Source organism: Musca domestica, unplaced genomic scaffold, assembly GCF_030504385.1.
Source record: "Musca domestica strain aabys unplaced genomic scaffold, Musca_domestica.polishedcontigs.V.1.1 47, whole genome shotgun sequence".
Classification (NCBI taxonomy): domain Eukaryota; kingdom Metazoa; phylum Arthropoda; class Insecta; order Diptera; family Muscidae; genus Musca; species Musca domestica.
The window spans coordinates 891,816-912,128 of record NW_026712338.1 but is presented as its reverse complement, the minus strand read 5'-3'; the positions used below and the strand labels follow the sequence as shown (position 1 = coordinate 912,128).

The 20,313-nt window shown below is 32.2% G+C and overlaps 2 long non-coding RNA genes across 2 annotated transcripts; both read left to right on the top strand.

The window, feature by feature from the left end:
• The first annotated feature begins 723 nt into the window (after positions 1–723).
• On the top strand, positions 724–2,334 carry LOC131804679 (uncharacterized). The gene is made up of 3 exons (XR_009343221.1): positions 724–1,056; positions 1,643–1,944; positions 2,014–2,334. It is a non-coding gene; the product is annotated as an uncharacterized LOC131804679 (long non-coding RNA).
• A 1,361-nt stretch (positions 2,335–3,695) lies between these two features.
• On the top strand, positions 3,696–18,864 carry LOC131804696 (uncharacterized). Its single transcript, XR_009343228.1, has 6 exons — positions 3,696–3,973; positions 4,560–4,861; positions 4,931–5,048; positions 17,775–17,891; positions 18,471–18,653; positions 18,727–18,864. It is a non-coding gene; the product is annotated as an uncharacterized LOC131804696 (long non-coding RNA).
• The last annotated feature ends 1,449 nt before the right edge of the window (positions 18,865–20,313 follow it).

The window sequence follows — 20,313 nt, the reverse complement described above, 5'->3', positions numbered from 1 at the left end:
ATCTTCATTTACCGCCCTTATACATACCAATAATTTTGAAATGTCTCATATATCAGTCGTCTTAAATAAATAAATAGACAAAATATTTGCAGTTTATTATCTTATTTTTTATATATGCGTGTATATAAAATCAGTAATATCGTTTTGTTCGCCGAAAAACAGTTTTCGGCGACAATGTTTTTGTTTTTTAAACGATTGTAACATTCTTGTGTTTTCTCTCCAAAAAGTTCTTTGAAAAACATACCGTCAACAATGGGCGGCATTGTTTAGCTAATGCCGCAGATATAACGAATGATCCTTTTCTTAGGAGGAATTGGTCATTAGCGATTTTTGTTAATCTCTCCTCCTCATAGATTGGAAATTAATGAGGTTTTTTCTCCGTCACATAAATTGCAATATTGTGTCCCATTGGAAAAAATGAAAAAGTGGTCAAAGAAGTTGATTTTACAAAAAGGAAAAAATTCAAATAATAATCTTTTAAATACATTAAAACATGCGAAGCAATTATAATATATTATATATATATATATATATATATATTATATATATATATATATATATATATATATATATATATAAATATATATATATATATATATATATATATATATATATATATATATATATATATATAATATATATATATATATATATATATATATATTATTATATATATATATATATATATATATATATATACGAACAAATACCAATTTTTTTGACAAATCCGTGAATAAATGTGGCAAAAAAAACTAAAATACCGAATATCCGGAGGTACCGTTATATGGGGACTACACCAGAACGTGGACCGATATATCTCATTTTCAATACCAACCATCCTAGACAAAATGCAAATACCTCTGCTAAATTTTGGCGCTCTACGTCTACGGAATTCACTTAAATCTTAAAGCTAGTGTTCGCAAATTATCGATGGTTTCAGACTTTTTTCTTTCATAAATACTTTTTTGTGATATGAACATACTTCGCAAAAATTAAATTTGACAAAAAAATTTAAGTACATAAAATTTCAAATCGTGCTAAATGGAATAAAATCGTGTAAATAAATTACAAATATTCAATTTTCAAACCGTGTTATATCAAAACCGTGTACAAAAAGACAGACTTTGGTGTATACGGAATACTTCGGCCTAGAACTGTGTTTTGGAAAAAGTATCCCGTCCAATGGGGAATCGTGATGCTGAATATGGTTTTCGAAATGGATTTGTAGTTGCTCAATATTGTGGTATAGAACTCTAATGGCCTGGTTCTAAGTTTTGTTGTATCATGTATATTTTCCATCGAATTTTGTGCTCTATATGTCTGAAGATGTAAATCAACATATGTCCAATGAGTTCTTAGTTTACCCCATTCATATTCAAAGCATCAGCCATAGCTTGCCGAAGTTTCTTTTATTTCTTAGCTGCACACTTTTTCCAACCTTCTGGAGAATTCTTCCGACAGCATTACTTTTATTGGTGCGTCCAACCACGTTCCCTGGAATAGAAGTGTTTCCTAAATACAACGCAAAGTATTCAATAATTCCTGCAGAAATTGGAAACATAATAATACTAATTAATATGAAATTATAACAATAATTATTAACTCACCATAGTCACAATCCATTTTGTTCGTATTTTCACAGATTTTATCGGCAAATGTCTGATTTGTGTTTGTCTTTCTATAAGCACATATAAGCACATAAAACGCGAAATAAATATCCAATTCCATTCCTTTGTACATCTTAATATTTCTATCAGCAGAAGAGTTGTTATAAAGATGGAAGAGATCGGAACATTCCTTCTGGTAACTCCCCAAACATAAGGATCAAGATTTTAAAAAATAAAACGCTAAAAGAAATCGAAATAAGCATCCAGCTCTCTTTAAATTTTACACATGCGAACATTTTTGCTAAATTTTACGCATACGAACATTTGTCTTTCTATTGTGCGTATAACACATTTTCATTAATGTTTGTTTTGAAAAATAACCCCAACATACTATTTTCCATTCCAGAATTTCTTGGCAAGTCTCTCTTCTGCGATTTTTACTATTAAAAAGTACTGGAACAAGGCTTGTGTTGGTGAAACATGGGACTCTCATTCTCTAACGAATGACGTAAGCAATATTTAAGGTGATGTTTTCACAAAGTCTTATTAAATTAAAAAAAAAAATTATTAATAAGTGGCCCACCAAAAATTTAAACGAAGTTAGGATAATGAAATTTATTAAAATTGGTATAGACAACATTTTATGCGCAGTACCTTTTCAATATGGTAAGGGAGTTCCTGAGTTTACTTTGTATAACTTTCAAATAAGAAAATGTAGATTCGCATAAATATGTGGACCCAAACAAAATGAATATGAATATATTTTCATAATTCCTCTTTTTATCTTTGGACATTCCTCTGAATTTATTTGTCTTCAAAAATTTAAGTCAGTACTTATTGGAAAAAGTAATATCCAAACTAAAATTGATAAATTTCTGTCTAATTTCTTTCATTTCATTTAATATCTCACAGGTAAAGGGATTGTTGTGCAACACAATAAAGTTTTCTATTAAAAAAAAAAAAAAAAACAGTAAATAAATTATTATAGTCTTCTATTATATTTCTAATTAATGTAGCATTCCACATCTTTTTCCTCCATATGAATTTTAATTTGATTTGAAGTTTTCTCACCAAATTATTAAGTCAAATATGAATTTATTTTTGCCTTCAAGCTTGAAATTGAACAGGTTTACGTAAAATTGAACGGACTAAAAGACCAAATCCAAACATACAGAGCAAGCAAGTGTCAAGCAATGTAATTCATGCATAACTTCCGCATTGATAGATTCTAAGTATACATACCTAAAACACCGACATCGATTTCTTGTAAAAATCCACGAACTTTACTTATAATTCTTATTGCAACTTCCATTATATGCTTGGTGAATAAAGCTTGCTTGTGAATTATACAATGGAAACACATAAAATTATATTATTATTTTTACGCAGAAAAAATTAGTTTTATCAAATTCGAATACTTCTTCGCTAACTATATTATAAAGATGTATACTTCGTACGTGTCTATGCATATCTTCATTTACCGCCCTTATACATACCAATAATTTTGAAATGTCTCATATATCAGTCGTCTTAAATAAATAAATAGACAAAATATTTGCAGTTTATTATCTTATTTTTTATATATGCGTGTATATAAAATCAGTAATATCGTTTTGTTCGCCGAAAAACAGTTTTCGGCGACAATGTTTTTGTTTTTTAAACGATTGTAACATTCTTGTGTTTTCTCTCCAAAAAGTTCTTTGAAAAACATACCGTCAACAAATGGGCGGCATTGTTTAGCTAATGCGGCAGATATAACGAATGATCCTTTTCTTAGGAGGAATTGGTCATTAGCGATTTTTGTTAATCTCTCCTCCTCATAGATTGGAAATTAATGAGGTTTTTTCTCCGTCACATAAATTGCAATATTGTGTCCCATTGGAAAAATGAAAAAGTGGTCAAAGAAGTTGATTTTACAAAAAGGAAAAAATTCAAATAATAATCTTTTAAATACATTAAAACATGCGAAGCAATTATAATATATATATATATATATATATATATATATACGAACAAATACCAATTTTTTGACAAATCCGTGAATAAATGTGGCAAAAAAAAACTAAAATACCGAATATCCGGAGGTACCGTTATATGGGGACTACACCAGAACGTGGACCGATATATCTCATTTTCAATACCAACCATCCTAGACAAAATGCAAATACCTCTGCTAAATTTTGGCGCTCTACGTCTACGGAATTCACTTAAATCTTAAAGCTAGTGTTCGCAAATTATCGATGGTTTCAGACTTTTTTCTTTCATAAATACTTTTTTGTGATATGAACATACTTCGCAAAAATTAAATTTGACAAAAAAATTTAAGTACATAAAATTTCAAATCGTGCTAAATGGAATAAAATCGTGTAAATAAATTACAAATATTCAATTTTCAAACCGTGTTATATCAAAACCGTGTACAAAAAGACAGACTTTGGTGTATACGGAATACTTCGGCCTAGAACTGTGTTTTGGAAAAAGTATCCCGTCCAATGGGGAATCGTGATGCTGAATATGGTTTTCGAAATGGATTTGTAGTTGCTCAATATTGTGGTATAGAACTCTAATGGCCTGGTTCTAAGTTTTGTTGTATCATGTATATTTTCCATCGAATTTTGTGCTCTATATGTCTGAAGATGTAAATCAACATATGTCCAATGAGTTCTTAGTTTACCCATTCATATTCAAAGCATCAGCCATAGCTTGCCGAAGTTTCTTTTTATTTCTTAGCTGCACACTTTTTCCAACCTTCTGGAGAATTCTTCCGACAGCATTACTTTTATTGGTGCGTCCAACCACGTTCCCTGGAATAGAAGTGTTTCCTAAATACAACGCAAAGTATTCAATAATTCCTGCAGAAATTGGAAACATAATAATACTAATTAATATGAAATTATAACAATAATTATTAACTCACCATAGTCACAATCCATTTTGTTCGTATTTTCACAGATTTTATCGGCAAATGTCTGATTTGTGTTTGTCTTTCTATAAGCACATATAAGCACATAAAACGCGAAATAAATATCCAATTCCATTCCTTTGTACATCTTAATATTTCTATCAGCAGAAGAGTTGTTATAAAGATGGAAGAGATCGGAACATTCCTTCTGGTAACTCCCCAAACATAAGGATCAAGATTTTAAAAAATAAAACGCTAAAAGAAATCGAAATAAGCATCCAGCTCTCTTTAAATTTTACACATGCGAACATTTTTGCTAAATTTTACGCATACGAACATTTGTCTTTCTATTGTGCGTATAACACATTTTCATTAATGTTTGTTTTGAAAAATAACCCCAACATACTATTTTCCATTCCAGAATTTCTTGGCAAGTCTCTCTTCTGCGATTTTTACTATTAAAAAGTACTGGAACAAGGCTTGTGTTGGTGAAACATGGGACTCTCATTCTCTAACGAATGACGTAAGCAATATTTAAGGTGATGTTTTCACAAAGTCTTATTAAATTAAAAAAAAAAAATTATTAATAAGTGGCCCACCAAAAATTTAAACGAAGTTAGGATAATGAAATTTATTAAAATTGGTATAGACAACATTTTATGCGCAGTACCTTTTCAATATGGTAAGGGAGTTCCTGAGTTTACTTTGTATAACTTTCAAATAAGAAAATGTAGATTCGCATAAATATGTGGACCCAAACAAAATGAATATGAATATATTTTCATAATTCCTCTTTTTATCTTTGGACATTCCTCTGAATTTATTTGTCTTCAAAAATTTAAGTCAGTACTTATTGGAAAAAGTAATATCCAAACTAAAATTGATAAATTTCTGTCTAATTTCTTTCATTTCATTTAATATCTCACAGGTAAAGGGATTGTTGTGCAACACAATAAAGTTTTCTATTAAAAAAAAAAAAAAAACAGTAAATAAATTATTATAGTCTTCTATTATATTTCTAATTAATGTAGCATTCCACATCTTTTTCCTCCATATGAATTTTAATTTGATTTGAAGTTTTCTCACCAAATTATTAAGTCAAATATGAATTTATTTTTGCCTTCAAGCTTGAAATTGAACAGGTTTACGTAAAATTGAACGGACTAAAAGACCAAATCCAAACATACAGAGCAAGCAAGTGTCAAGCAATGTAATTCATGCATAACTTCCGCATTGATAGATTCTAAGTATACATACCTAAAACACCGACATCGATTTCTTGTAAAAATCCACGAACTTTACTTATAATTCTTATTGCAACTTCCATTATATGCTTGGTGAATAAAGCTTGCTTGTGAATTATACAATGGAAACACATAAAATTATATTATTATTTTTACGCAGAAAAAATTAGTTTTATCAAATTCGAATACTTCTTCGCTAACTATATTATAAAGATGTATACTTCGTACGTGTCTATGCATATCTTCATTTACCGCCCTTATACATACCAATAATTTGAAATGTCTCATATATCAGTCGTCTTAAATAAATAAATAGACAAAATATTTGCAGTTTATTATCTTATTTTTTATATATGCGTGTATATAAAATCAGTAATATCGTTTTGTTCGCCGAAAAACAGTTTTCGGCGACAATGTTTTTGTTTTTTAAACGATTGTAACATTCTTGTGTTTTCTCTCCAAAAAGTTCTTTGAAAAACATACCGTCAACAAATGGGCGGCATTGTTTAGCTAATGCCGCAGATATAACGAATGATCCTTTTCTTAGGAGGAATTGGTCATTAGCGATTTTTGTTAATCTCTCCTCCTCATAGTTTGGAAATTAATGAGGTTTTTTCTCCGTCACATAAATTGCAATATTGTGTCCCATTGGAAAAATGAAAAAGTGGTCAAAGAAGTTGATTTTACAAAAAGGAAAAAATTCAAATAATAATCTTTTAAATACATTAAAACATGCGAAGCAATTATAATATATTATATATATATATATATATATATATATATATATATATATCTATATATATAAAAGAAAGTTGTGTTAGTTACTACGCTTATAACTTAAGAACCGCTGGATTGATTTTAACGATTCATACAAATTCGGAATTGTCTCCTCTCCGAAAAGGATAATATCCAAAAAAATCGCGTAAAAATGTGATATATTAACATTTTCATTTTGACTTTTCAAATGTACAATAGTAATGTTTTATTTTGCATGATTTTTTTCCATTTTGACTTATTTTTTCTAATGTACATTTGTAGTGTTTTTTATATTTTATTTTTGAATTCAAATATTAATACCAATTTATTTAATTGACTTGATTTCTTGAGAAATGTAACTGATGGCGAGTTACATGGAAGTGTAGTACCGAATTATGTGGTGGCGAAACGGAATAGATGATGTCGAAATAATTTAATGGAATCGAATTTTAAAATAGAAGTACATTCTATTGACAAACTATATAAGGATCTTTAAACATTTGCTGTAAAAAATCAGCGAACAAGTTGAAGATTTTTTCAATGTGTTATTCTTCTTTTGTCAATTTTTTTTTCAATTTGTATTATCTAATTGAAAAATTTTCACTATATACAAATTTTCACCAAAAAATGAAATAAGTGGGAAATATGATGTTAACTGACATCTACCTTTCAACTCCAGGGCCGACATCGTGGTTCAGCTGGAAGATGCGAACACATTTGAACAAACAAAAATTACCGAAAAAGCCTAATGGGGCTCATTTCAAAGCGTGGAACTACTTCTTTCCTTTCATAATAATCCGTCCAATGTACAATCAGAAAAATACCAAATAAAAAGGGTGGAAAATAGTAGAGCGAATGGGACTCTAAGTAAGAAAAGGATTTCTATCCTTCCAGAAAATCTTCCCAAACATTCAAGATACCTTAAATCGATTTTGCCGTTCATGATATCGATCATAATTCACGGATAAGGGTACAACCCGATTTCATATTTATATAACCATCGTATGATTTAAGCTATTTTTGGTGTCTTGGTCACTTTTTTAATATTTTGGCCATTGTTTGGCATCTTTGTTTCTAAGGAGGTGGAGAACCTCTTCGCATAAAGTTTGAAATGTTCAGAGTAGGGCCCATTTCGGTCTTGACCACATTCATTAATTGATTTGGCTAAAAATTGTATTTATGCTACTCTGGGGTAGGGAACCATCATACAGATAATTGCCACATAGGACTTAATTTAAGTAAAGTCCCCACATTGGAGTATCCCCAAGTCCACTTTCACATCTAATTGGTGGTCAGAAAAGAAATTTTGTTTTCTATTGAATTTGTAACCCCCAAGAGAATATTGGTTGGGCCACGTTTTGGTATAACCCTTATATAAATGTATCCCTGATTTTAGCTGTGACCGTGGTGTTGGCCACGTTTTTCAACTGATTTGGCCATTAATTGCTGTATTTAGGCTACTTTGTTAGTAGAGAACCATCTTACAGAAAAATGTCAACATACGTAAATATTTTGGTACAGTCCCCATATAGTCTCCAGGCCCGCCGATCTATAGTGATGTTTGCCGATTGGCGGACAACAACGCGGGTATTGTTTAATCGTCATTGAATTTTACTATGAACAAGAACATAGACTTTTTGGGGACTCTAATGCGCAATTTGAGGTGCTATGGTAATGGGTGTAAAAGCGTAATTAACTTTGACTATTCAGAAATTATTTTGCCCTCCTTCCATAGTTATTTATTTCTATTTAGTCGAATCAATATTTAAATTTTAATATGAGCTAGATTTGTGAAATATTATGCTATGCAAAATTTGCATTAAAGACTAAAACTACGGACCGGCAACGCGGACCGGGCCAGCTAGTATATATATATATGTATATATATATATGTATATATATATATATATATTATTATATATATATCATTATTTGCAAAAAAAGCCATTGATGCAATTTTGATGACGGGACGATTAAATCAATTGACCTATAATACACTGCAAAGCAGTTTCAATGGATCTTCCACTCCAAACTCCAACAGCTCGACCCCGCTGATTTTTAGCGACAATTCGGTTCAATATATACGGACGTCAGTACTGCCAAGCGAAAGTCAAAAAAATGTATGGAATGGATCTTCCACGCCACATTCTAGCAGCTCGACCCCGTTTATTTTGAGTGACGATTCTGACGTAGCTGACGTAGAGCGCCAAAATTTAGCAGAGCTATTTGCATTGTGTCTAGGATGGTTGGTATTGAAAAAGAGATATATCGGTCCACGTTCTGGTATAGTCCCCATATAACGGTACCTCCCGATATTCGGTATTTTAGTTTTTTTTGCCACATTTATTCACGGATTTTTCTTAAAATTGGTATTTGTGGGTCATAATAGTTTCCAGCTCCGGTGGCGAAACATTGCATGTATGGGTCCATGATTTGGTATAGCCCCTATATAACGGTACCTCCCGATATTCGGTATTTTGATGGTTTTTGCCACATTTTTTCACGGATTGTCTAAAAATTGGTATTTGTTGGTCATAATGGGTCCTAGTTCGTGTGGCGGAACATTGTAATTATAGGTCCACGTTTTGGTGTAGCCCCCATATAACGGTACCTCCCGATATTCGGCATTTCAATGGTTTTTGCCACATTCCTTATAATGTTTCTTTTACCCTAAGATGGAGGGTATTAAAAGTTTGGCCCGGCCGAACTTAATGTTTTTTTACTTGTTTATTTTTTATATTCAATTGACAATTTATCATAGCTTTTATTTCGCATGTTTTTTTTTATAATTTTAATTTTTGCAATTCCATAATTCCGGCATACTTTTATAACATTCAATAAAATCACGCATTTGTGCGGAGTATTCCATTTTGGTGTTGTTTTGATACGCCCTAAAATGGTGTTGTCTCAACGAAAAAAAGCAGAAAATGAAATTGTATGTGACATACCCACAAACGTTACAATCGGATGGTACAACATGCCAAATATCAAAAAATTTAGATTTTTCATACAACCGAGACACAACTTCGTACAACCGCCCCAAAAACGATACAATCTTGAATACAACCTCTCCAAGTTGCACAACCAGTTGTATCGTGTGTGGCTTGTATAACAATTGTAAACCTTTCCATACATTTGTCTCAAAGACACAGAATTGCAAATGTATATAATTCATTATTTATGTACTTATTTATTTTTTGAATAGCAATCTTTAAAGATTGATTTGCATTATATTTTAAAAAGTCCAATGTATCGTATGCTGTTTTTAGATTAAAATATCTGATCGGGCAACCAATTAAAAAAGAATTATTTCTTCGATTGCTTAGCATATTTTCGTTCATTTTAGTGCTCTATGATACACAATATTTTTTGTTCTGTTATCTGTTATCGAAAACAAATAAGGCAGATGAAGTAACAGCACGGGAACAGTAACATACAGTTGACAATTTTCTAGATTAATTCCGCAAACACACAATGACTGCCTTTAAAATTTACGGGAAATTGCAAGCGTTTGAAATCAAATGGCATGCCGGTCGGAATTTTGGTATACGCGGTATCAAAACGTCTTTAACTTTCAGCTTTCTTTTAAGTATTTTTGCTTCGCTGACATTATTCATCAACTCTTTTACTGCAAGTTGGGTACCATCACAAAGACGTTTGGTTGGGTTTATGTTTCTTAATATTGCGATATGGTAATTCCAGCGAGTTTCAATCTCTGCTGGATAGTTCATGACATCATCTTCGGAAGTTACAGAATCAACTGATTCGACAGCGATTTCAGATTGAATCGTAAAATTACATTCGTCGACATCAATGTTTCATTGGCTGGAGTTAGCCGTGGGATCACTGGCAATGTTAGGCAAAAATCACCTGCCAACAAAATCATCGCCCCTCCGAATAGATTTTGATTGTTTCATAAACCATTGTGCACTCATCGCATACGATCAGTTTGCTTTGTTGCAGAACTTTGGCCATCGCACTCTTCCTGGAAATGTTGCATGTTGGATTCTCATTGATTTGCATATTCAATTGCAACTTAAGTGAGCTGTTAGATCACCTTCCAGAAAGGTAGTTGCAATTCCTGATGAAGGAAGTGCAACTGTAATATCATTCTGCGAGCGTAACGTTGCCAAAATTATCGCGAGCAAAAAAGTTTTTCCCAGTTCCATCGCAAGCGTCAAAAAATCCCTTCAGTTTCATAGTTCAAAACTTTCATCATACTATTATACGCATACTTTTGTGGTCGATTTAAACGAGGAACGTTCGATCGATCTAATTTTCTTAAGGCATCGCAATCATATTGCTGTTCGCGTTGCAACTCTTTGTTGAATGCGTTGTGCATCAGGTGATTGGGAGTTGCCAGATAATGTGTTGTTCGAAACACATTTCAATCAAGCACATGTCCTCGATTCATATCAAAGCCTCATTGTAAATTTGGATTCGATGTTGCAATACGCATCTGATGCAAAATATCATCGTACATGGCGTCTTTGTATTTGCTGTACAAATCAATTGGTTTCGATGGGAAGATAATTGTCAAAAACAGTAATCGTATTTGCTGATGAAAAAAAAATTTTTTTTGCCACATTTATTCACGGATTTGTCAAAAAATTGGTATTTGTTCGTATATATATATATATATATATATATATATATATATATATATATATATATATATATATATATATATATATATATATATATATATATATATATATATTATATATATATATATATTATATATATATATATATATATATATATACGAACAAATATATATATATATATATATATATATATATATATATATATATATATATATATACTAGCTGAACCCGGTGCGCTTCGCTACCCCTTTGATTTTATATGCATTCAAAATTTTATTTACGAATATATGTTGGATAAAGAAAAACAAATTTAAAAATTAAAAAAAATATTGCACTAATTTAATGCGTAAATAACCAAAACCATTAGAAAAGCAGTAACATGACATACATACACGAAGGGTTTGTCCTTTGGATTTATTTATTTCATAGCAAATACCAAGCGTGCAATTTCTTTAAGTAGAGTGGCATTTCTATTGCATGTAGTGAATTCGAGATAGCAACATACTTCGCCGTAATAAGCGTATTTCAAATAAATTGTTGTGTTGTTTTTTAGTGTTAGCCTAAGGCGTTGTGGGTCAATGGTTCTTATTAAAATCATAATCATATCCCATATAATTTGGCAATTTTTTCAGGTGCCAGATTTTGTCTCTCTCGCTTTGGGTGCATCAAATATGTGAAATCGGCTGAGTATATATATGGGAGCTATAATCAAATTCAGCCACTCATGCCGAATTTCATTGGAATCGGAAATACGTATCGTGTTTTGTGCATCAAACATGTGAAATCGGCGGAAAATATATATAGGAGCTATATCCAAATCTGAACCGATTTCAATATAATTTAACAAATTTATTTTCGGATTAAATCCCGTCACACATTCCAAATTTCAGTGGAATCGTACATTCATATTGTCATTGAAATTAGAGATACATAGCGTGTTTGGTGCATCAAATACATGAAATCGGTCGAAAATATATATGGGAGCTATATCCATATCTGAACCGATTTCAATTTAATTTGACAAATTCATTTTGGCTCCGTTACTTATTTTAAATTTCATTACAATTGGAAATACATATCGTGGAATTTCCACCAAATACATGAAATCGGCCGAAAATGTATATGGGAGCTATATCCAAATCTGAACCGATTTCAATATAATTTGGGAAATCAATTTTTTAAATAAAATCTATCACACGTTTCAAATTTCCTTGAAATTGGTGATACATAGCGTGTTTGGTGCATCAAATACATGAAATCGGCCGAAAATATATATGGGAGCTATATCCAAATCTGAACCGATTTCAATATAATTTGACAAATTTATTTTCGGATTAAATCCCGTCACACATTCCAAATTTCATTGGAATCTAACGTTCATATTGTGTTTGAGGCATCAAATAAAGGAAATCGGTCGAAAATATATATGGGAGCTATATCCAAATCTGAACCGATTACAATATAATTTGGCAAACTTATTTTTGTTCCAAATTCCGTTACGTATTCCAAATTTGAAGACTGTATCTTCAACCAATCAATAGATATGTGCATATAAAATCTAAATTTTTGGGGGGTACCTCCGATTCTGATGCTATATCTCCAGTTTCAAGTGGAAATTCAAAAATGTATATAGCCTATGTTACTTTCAGGCGATGTTGCAGTATATACGGACATTTTCAGGAAAATCTATTCAGCGGTTTTCGAGTCCATAAATTACAAACAAACAAACAAACAAACAAACAAACAAACATACAAACATTTTCCTCTTTTATAGATATAGATATATATATGTATATATATATATATATATATATATATATATATATATATATATATATATATATATATATATATATATATATACGAACAAATACCAATTTTTTGACAAATCCGTGAATAAATGTGGCAAAAAAAAACTAAAATACCGAATATCGGGAGGTACCGTTATATGGGGACTACACCAGAACGTGGACCGATATATCTCATTTTCAATACCAACCATCCTAGACAAAATGCAAATACCTCTGCTAAATTTTGGCGCTCTACGTCAGATAATGTGGGCTGTATCGTGATTTCAACAGACAGACAGACGGAGATCGTTAAATCGACTTAGAATTTTATGCTGATTATGAATATTTATATATATATATATATATATATACATATATATATATATATATATATATATATATATATATATATATATATATATATATATATATATATATATATATATATATATATATATATATATATATATATATATATAATATATATATATATATATATATATATATATATATATATATATATATTACAAACGGAATGACAAAGTTAAAATACCCTCCTTTCCAACGTGGAGGGTATAAAATGATGGGACCCTTAAAGAATTGAAGAAGAAAATAGCTAATATGCGGACTTGTTATCGCCGCGAGACTTGGAAATTCCTTTGCCTGGTCGATCCACCTTAAGTTAAGATGAAGAACCCGTTCCAACAAATATGGTAGGTAGAAAGCTGTGGCAAAAAACTTTATTTACCGTGAATAAATACATTTTTTCATGATAGAGGAAGTTGCAGGCCCACAAGAAATCTTCAGTAGCCAATGCTAGGATGCAGTTTTAAAAAAAGCTGCTGAACAATTGGAGTCGTCAGCAAACAATTCAAAAGTCGAAGATGAAGCCACTACATATGCAAATGGATGGTCTTGCATGTATCGGCTAATGAACCCAAACCAACAATTATATGCAAAAAGAGCCATTGATAAAATTATTTGCAAAAAAAGCCATTGATGCAATTTTGATGACGGGACGATTAAATCAATTGACCTATAATACACTGCAAAGCAGTTTCAATGGATCTTCCACTCCAAACTCCAACAGCTCGACCCCGCTGATTTTTAGCGACAATTCGGTTCAATATATACGGACGTCAGTACTGCCAAGCGAAAGTCAAAAAATGTATGGAATGGATCTTCCACGCCACATTCTAGCAGCTCGACCCCGTTTATTTTGAGTGACGATTCTGACGTAGCTGACGTAGAGCGCCAAAATTTAGCAGAGCTATTTGCATTGTGTCTAGGATGGTTGGTATTGAAAAAGAGATATATCGGTCCACGTTCTGGTATAGTCCCCATATAACGGTACCTCCCGATATTCGGTATTTTAGTTTTTTTGCCACATTTATTCACGGATTTTTCTAAAAATTGGTATTTGTGGGTCATAATAGTTTCCAGCTCCGGTGGCGAAACATTGCATGTATGGGTCCATGATTTGGTATAGCCCCCATATAACGGTACCTCCCGATATTCGGTATTTTGATGGTTTTTGCCACATTTTTTCACGGATTTGTCTAAAAATTGGTATTTGTTGGTCATAATGGGTCCTAGTTCGTGTGGCGGAACATTGTAATTATAGGTCCACGTTTTGGTGTAGCCCCCATATAACGGTACCTCCCGATATTCGGCATTTCAATGGTTTTTGCCACATTCCTTATAATGTTTCTTTTACCCTAAGATGGAGGGTATTAAAAGTTTGGCCCGGCCGAACTTAATGTTTTTTTACTTGTTTATTTTTTTATATTCAATTGACAATTTATCATAGCTTTTATTTCGCATGTTTTTTTTTATAATTTTAATTTTTGCAATTCCATAATTCCGGCATACTTTTATAACATTCAATAAAATCACGCATTTGTGCGGAGTATTCCATTTTGGTGTTGTTTTGATACGCCCTAAAATGGTGTTGTCTCAACGAAAAAAAGCAGAAAATGAAATTGTATGTGACATACCCACAAACGTTACAATCGGATGGTACAACATGCCAAATATCAAAAAATTTAGATTTTTCATACAACCGAGACACAACTTCGTACAACCGCCCCAAAAACGATACAATCTTGAATACAACCTCTCCAAGTTGCACAACCAGTTGTATCGTGTGTGGCTTGTATAACAATTGTAAACCTTTCCATACATTTGTCTCAAAGACACAGAATTGCAAATGTATATAATTCATTATTTATGTACTTATTTATTTTTTGAATAGCAATCTTTAAAGATTGATTTGCATTATATTTTAAAAAGTCCAATGTATCGTATGCTGTTTTTAGATTAAAATATCTGATCGGGCAACCAATTAAAAAAGAATTATTTCTTCGATTGCTTAGCATATTTTCGTTCATTTTAGTGCTCTATGATACACAATATTTTTTGTTCTGTTATCTGTTATCGAAAACAAATAAGGCAGATGAAGTAACAGCACGGGAACAGTAACATACAGTTGACAATTTTCTAGATTAATTCCGCAAACACACAATGACTGCCTTTAAAATTTACGGGAAATTGCAAGCGTTTGAAATCAAATGGCATGCCGGTCGGAATTTTGGTATACGCGGTATCAAAACGTCTTTAACTTTCAGCTTTCTTTTAAGTATTTTTGCTTCGCTGACATTATTCATCAACTCTTTTACTGCAAGTTGGGTACCATCACAAAGACGTTTGGTTGGGTTTATGTTTCTTAATATTGCGATATGGTAATTCCAGCGAGTTTCAATCTCTGCTGGATAGTTCATGACATCATCTTCGGAAGTTACAGAATCAACTGATTCGACAGCGATTTCAGATTGAATCGTAAAATTACATTCGTCGACATCAATGTTTCATTGGCTGGAGTTAGCCGTGGGATCACTGGCAATGTTAGGCGAAAATCACCTGCCAACAAAATCATCGCCCCTCCGAATAGATTTTGATTGTTTCATAAACCATTGTGCACTCATCGCATACGATCAGTTTGCTTTGTTGCAGAACTTTGGCCATCGCACTCTTCCTGGAAATGTTGCATGTTGGATTCTCATTGATTTGCATATTCAATTGCAACTTAAGTGAGCTGTTAGATCACCTTCCAGAAAGGTAGTTGCAATTCCTGATGAAGGAAGTGCAACTGTAATATCATTCTGCGAGCGTAACGTTGCCAAAATTATCGCGAGCAAAAAAGTTTTTCCCAGTTCCATCGCAAGCGTCAAAAAATCCCTTCAGTTTCATAGTTCAAAACTTTCATCATACTATTATACGCATACTTTTGTGGTCGATTTAAACGAGGAACGTTCGATCGATCTAATTTTCTTAAGGCATCGCAATCATATTGCTGTTCGCGTTGCAACTCTTTGTTGAATGCGTTGTGCATCAGGTGATTGGGAGTTGCCAGATAATGTGTTGTTCGAAACACATTTCAATCAAGCACATGTCCTCGATTCATATCAAAGCCTCATTGTAAATTTGGATTCGATGTTGCAATACGCATCTGATGCAAAATATCATCGTACATGGCGTCTTTGTATTTGCTGTACAAATCAATTGGTTTCGATGGGAAGATAATTGTCAAAAACAGTAATCGTATTTGCTGATGAAAAAAAAATGCAATTCGCACATTTCGCTATTGGGGTTGCTCCTTGGTTTGATTTGACCGGAAATATAATTAACTTGAAGCATTGCGAGTTCTGTGACCTAAACTGTTCTGTCATATTCGAAGCATCACGATGCGAGAGAGATTTTTAAAACATATCATAGGTTAGTCAATACAATTGTTTGACAAACTTTTTTTCAATTTTAATGGTATCTTTGTTAAAAAAAACTTATAATTTTGTTAAGTTTTTAGAAATACTGTCAATTAAAACACTATAAGCCAAATAGTAGGCATGTTAAGTATAACCAGACATAGAGGAGAACATTTTTAAAAATTTATCCAAATCGGTTCAGCCGCTTTCATCTGATTCCATTGCCAACGAACGACATTTCATTTATCTGTCAAAATATTAAAAAAAATGGGCGTGGTCAGTTCCTCAGCCCCAAATAAATACTTGGGGTTGGAGGAAAAGTCAACGGCATCTCGTGTAATAATTCAAACTTATAGTTTGATGTTGGAGATTGCAAAACAAGTTCAGTGCAAATCTATACGTAATTTTATCACCGACCTTTTTATGGCATTTGAATAGGAGGTCTCGAAAGATATTAATCGATGACAAACCATTACTGCAAGGGATTTCCTCTTCATCTTCGAGGATTTATTCAAATGAAGTATCATCTGTGTCTGCCAGATTATGCAAAAACCAGCAGACCCCTATAAAGATGCACAGCGTATCTATACCTCTAAGCTTGCAGTAATAAAGTTGTCGGAAACGTAGCTTTAATATGCCAAAAGTGTGTTAAATAAGAACATGACCTGAGCTTAGCTTTGAATCAAATTGTTTTTTCGAATAAGTGAGATAGCCATTGTCCCTATAAGGCGTTATTAAGTGTCTTCTGCAGGGATACGCATCATCTCCCAGGATGTAATAATCTGTACACATCTTTGACCGATCCTGCCAATCTTCGAACTCGATCTGGATTTAAAAAGATATTAAAAAGATAGAGTGCAATAGCTAGCCAGGCGGACGGAATGAAAAAACTGACTCCAAATGTCCTGAAACGGAACCTTCACATCACTAACATCTTGATTTATAATTGATATAAGGCTGAGAGCATACTAAAAGGGAATCAAAACATCCAGCACCCAAATGTATTTTCCAGATTTTGACAAATTGACGAATTCAGAAATACCCAACTCTCATGTGAGGATCCAGGGCATCAAACAAATATTTATACATTTTCTTTTATCATTCCAGGTATCCTTCAGTTGAATTGAAAAATGCCCTTTTCGATCAACGCAATCATTTCTTGAGTTCATGGGAGGGATTATGACAACATGTGTATCCTCTATACATCCTATTAAAAATTAAAAAGTACGTACATATTATATAAGGAATTAATATTTATTATGGAACTCACCAATTGCTCCGATAAATCCACACTTAATTAAAAAAATAGTTTGAAGCAGATTTTTCTTCTTCTGTATGCCTTTTAATGACCTGCGGGCTAAGAGAGCTTAAAAATTGTGTAATCCTCGAAATAACATGACTAACTGTTGAAATGGTCGTAATGACTTTGTCTGGCAAATCTCTAAAGCTGCAGGCCTCGTCTTCCGCAAATCAACAAAAAAAAAAAAAAAATGGCTAGATAGTCGTCAGAAGACAATATTTTATCCAAAGGCATAAAAGTGTAAAGATAGGACAAGACAGAGTCAAAATATGGCAACCCTGTGAAAATACGTGGGTTGTTACGATATCATAACAATAGTTGTGTTCCAGAACCTACAAATTAGTACTAATTAGTGCTAATTCTGCTACAACGCGTTCCCGCAAAACTTGCAGCTCTCTCGAGAAAAAAATGGCGCTGAGTGGTGCACATTTCTGCTTGTTTTAGCTACATGAATTTGGCCGAGCAGAAATGTGCAAATTGTAAATTTGACATTTAATTGGCAGGGCTAACAAGGTTGAAAAATGTATTGATAAATTTCAATGTTCGCGCGGGACAACAAATATAAAGAAAAAACAAAAAGATAAAATATGGAGCAATGATGACATTTTTGGATGATTTCAGTAGTGAAGAGGACTGGCTGAATGAAGAAGAAAACGTATTGGAAAACAGTGCAAAATTAGTGAAAGGTAAATTGAAAAATTAAGCTTAAAATCAAAGAAATTTGCTTATTACTGCGTACATTCTCTTTTTATTTTTTAGGTTGGCTGTCTTCCCAACTTGTGGCATTAAGTCTTCTAGCAGACTTGACATTAATTTAACCGGCGCCTCCAACCATGTCAGCTTCTCCGGGGTTGGGATTTGAGAAAACTCCACCTCTAAATACTCTTCAACGCATTCTGAAAACAAAACATTTTAAATAAACAGCATTCAAAAATAATTATTAATATTAAATTATTTTCAATACTCATTTTTTTTAAATGTTGGCGTCCATTTCAGTGAGGTTTTACCAGTCCGATTTAGACAGTTTTCTTTTGGAAATTTGAATATTGACATTTTATCGAATTTCTGCTTATTTTCCGTTCCCTTATTTTTTGAGCACACCTAATTGAGAATGGCATTTCGTGCTGTTCTCTCTTCTGCTAGTTTTACTACTAAAAAAGTACTGGAACACAACTAATGTAGTTACCAATGTTAACTGATTTAAACCCCTAAGGCAATATGCAAATTGTTGGAAAGGCATATAGAATAGAATTTTGAAACCAAAATTTTGGATTTTTCAAACTTTTATTTGTTACTCGTTTCTGTGATTGTGGTTTTTATATTAACATGCCTCTGCCATGAGCTGTCTGTATTGTAGACACAAACCTTTTGCTTAAATGCATTTTGTCCAATCTTTACAATTTTAGGTCTTTGTTTTATCCAAAGACCTAAAATGGTAAAGACTAGACAAAATGCATTCTCAGCAAATGGTTTGTGGCTATACTACTTTGAATAACAGCATATGGCTAAGGCATGTTAATATAAAAAACACAATTATGGGAAAGAATGACAAATAAAAGTTTGGATAATCCAAAATATTGGTTTCAAAATTTTATTCCATATACCTTCCCCAATATTTGCATACTGCTTTAGCGGTTTAAATTGCTTAACATTGGTAACTATGTTGTTACGATATCATAACAACAGAGGTATTTTTCACAGGGTTGCCATATTTTACTCTGTCTTGTCCTATCTTTATACTTCTATGTCTTTGTTTTATCCAAAGACATAGAAGTGTAAAGATAGGACAAGACAGAGTCAAGATATGGTAACCCTGTGAAAATACCTCTGTTGTTACGATATCATAACAACATAATTACAAATGTTAACTGATTTAAACCGCCAAAGCAATGTGCAATTTTTCGGAAAGGTCCATGGAATACAATTTTGAAACCAAAATTTTGGATTTTTCAAATTTTTATTTGATATCCGTTTCTGTAATAGTGGTTTTTATATTAACATGTCTCTGCCATGAGCTGTTACTCTACGTATTGTAGACACAAACCATTTGCTCAAAATGCATTTTGTCTAGTCTTTACCATTTTAGGTCTTTGTTTTATCCTTACGTAGGGTACTAAAAATCTCACACAAAAAATGTAAGGCTCAAATTTTGAAAAAAGGTTTCTGGAAATTCGAAATGGCATTCTGAATATGATTTCATTATATTCAGTATATAGTATAATATGGAATTGTGTTACCTGTAATAAAACGTCAAAAAATCATAAAGATACAATTGTTTTGAAGGCCTTATATAAAACCGGAATCTTAAAAATACTAATAATTGGAATTAAATTAAAAATTGTTGCG